The 2,740-nt window shown below is 37.8% G+C and overlaps 1 pseudogene; it reads right to left on the reverse strand.

Moving 5' to 3' along the window:
* Window positions 1-2,740, reverse strand: part of LOC104627627 — a 7,275-nt pseudogene that overhangs the window by 4,377 nt on the left and 158 nt on the right.

Raw genomic sequence — 2,740 nt, forward strand, 5'->3', positions numbered from 1 at the left:
GTCGCTGTTGGTTGTTGATAGTATTGTTTGCTGTCATAAGCTACAGCTGGGGCAGTAGATCGAACATAAGAATAGGAATCCTAAAAATTCAAAAAAGAAAAAACAAATTTCTCCTTAAGTATATGCTATTAAATCCCTTTCCCTTCCAAATTATTTTTGTTACTGAAAAGCAACTATTCTCACTAGTTTTTCATAATGACTGTATCAGATTACATTCCTGTAAAATATGAAGGAAAAAACCACCACAGGTCTCCACAAACCACAATAAATTCACAAGTTTACAAACATGACCCTTTATTGGCTTTAAAAATCCCATTATCAACAATACTTTTCTTGGTTATATTTTTTAAAGCCTCCTTTACTTTTTGGCATATCAACTATTCCGTTAGGGAACCATATCTAGTTTATAAGGGCAAGGCAAACAGCCCATTTGAAACCTCCAGAACTCAGGAGATGGTTAGCAAGCGTAGAAAGGGAGGGCTTGGAAGACACTATATGCACATACATATATTCTCCAATCCTCACCATATTTATTGTAAAGCATAAAGAGTTGATCAACTGAAGGGTAGCAAGGCATGAACTACATTAGCTGAAATGTACTAATGTATACAATTTCTTTTTATTTTAAAGAAATATAACAATAGATTCTCTTTTATATCCCACCTGTGTAAAGTAGAATTATTTTTCTTTAGTTTAGGAGACTTTTTTCTGTCTGAATGCATCTAATAACTGACTAGTTTAATGACCTTGTAATTATGAGTAATCATGCTACTGGAAAGACTCCTACATTTTGATTCATTACCATATGTAACAAATTACAAAAGCCATACAAAGGAATTTATAACATACAGCAACAGTACAGTCCTTTTAAACAAACAAAATTACTAATTAGAATATAGATAATGCCTTGATAAGTTTAGGACTAAAATGTTAAAGAATTGAAATAGTATGTCCCTTGTAATAATGTCCTCTGTCTCATAGTAAATACACATTTTAACTATGAGCCATGCCATAAGAGTTTGATAACTCTTGTGCATAAACACACCAGCCTAGAAATATCCACTGAAGACTGACTAACAAATGTTCATGTAGAAAAAAAGCTGATAAAAAATACAAATAAAGCTCACATTTCCAATGGGAAACTACCTGGCCATGTAAAAGCCCTCATTTTTCTGCATGTAAGCTGTCTGATTGAAACCAGTGGGCTAGGGTTGCTGATGTGCATATACGCTTGCACTGTGTGAATCTAGACAGACAGGAAAAAATGCAACTTCTCACTCTTTCTTAAGTGTTTACTCCTGTTCATTTTTTATATTAGATAAGTGCCAAGATAACCTCTACAGACTGAAATCTTCCAACTGTCAAAACTAATGCAGCACTGTAATTTAGAATCATAGAACAGTTTGGGTTGGAAGGGACCTTTAAAGGCCATCTAGTCCAACCCCCTTGCAATGAGCATCTTCAACTACATCAGGTTGCTCAGAGCTCAGTCCAACCTGACCTTGAATGTTTCCAGGGATGGGGCATCTACCACCTCTCTGGGCAACCTGTTCCAGTGTTTCATCACCCTCATTGTGAAAAATTTCTCCCTTATGTCTAGTCTAAATCTACCTTCTTTTAGTTTGAAACTGTTACCCCTTGTCCTATCGCTACAGGCCCTGCTAAAATTGTACTGCTAAGTTTATTCCTGAAGAGGAATACAAGTCACTGACAGGATATTGTTTCATAGACATTTAAGCCAGCATAAGAGTGGGAAGTTGTCTGAGGTACCATCACATCTCTCCTCATAGCCCTACATGATCCCGTCTCCATCTCTTGCATTGGCATCACAACTGTGCAGAACCTAGGAAATTCTGCAGAAGCCTGTCAATCCCGTGGAAAGCTGCTACTCTCTTTTTGGTTGGTTAGCTTTCTGTGGGATCCTTATCCTGAACTGACCTACCCAAATGCTGACAACTGCTAGATTCAACCCAAGGAAGTAGATTCAACCCAAGGAAGTGTCAGCAAAGGTCAGGGCAAGATGAAAACAGACAACAGTTCCCTTTTGTAGAAGCCTGTAGCCACACAAGGTTAGGCAGTAGTCTCACAAAGGGTACCCCAAACTTACCCAAAGGGTAGTTCCTCTCCTAGGGTAATCTTCTATCCTCTTACATTTGGTACTAGAGCTCCTGTGGCATCCAGGAATCTGACAAGGGAACTATTTCTATCTCCCACTGAAAATTTTTATTGGAACAGTTTTTTCATCTAAACCAGTTCCATGACTTAGTTTACCGCATGCCACTTGAACATTTAGGCTAGCTGAGACAAGTATTTTAGCAGTAGTTCACAAAATCATTTGGAGATAAATATCAATTCATTGCTTATTGTGTGAATGTCTAAATCTTAGCTCCTGCAGTACTACTGCTGATAATCCTCTATATGCGCCATACGAGACCGCAGTCACTTCACTAGTTTTAGCTACTAAGTAATGTGAGTTGCATTCAAACTGTGATTCATGGAAGAAAAAATACAAATATCATCACATTCTTTTATCCAAACAGGCCTCCTCCTTTTAACATATAATTTAAAAATCACACAAGTAATTTTTTTTTTTTTTAAACACACCTGGTAATTCTGCGTAGTGACAGGAGGTGGTGGTGGTGGAGCTTCTTGTTGCCTCTGTGTATAACCATAATCTGTAGCTGTGTGCGCTGTAGGATAACCTCCATAAGCAGCAGCTGTTGCAGCAGCCGGACAAGCG

This window comes from Phaethon lepturus, unplaced genomic scaffold (assembly GCF_000687285.1).
Source record: "Phaethon lepturus isolate BGI_N335 unplaced genomic scaffold, ASM68728v1 scaffold28351, whole genome shotgun sequence".
Classification (NCBI taxonomy): domain Eukaryota; kingdom Metazoa; phylum Chordata; class Aves; order Phaethontiformes; family Phaethontidae; genus Phaethon; species Phaethon lepturus.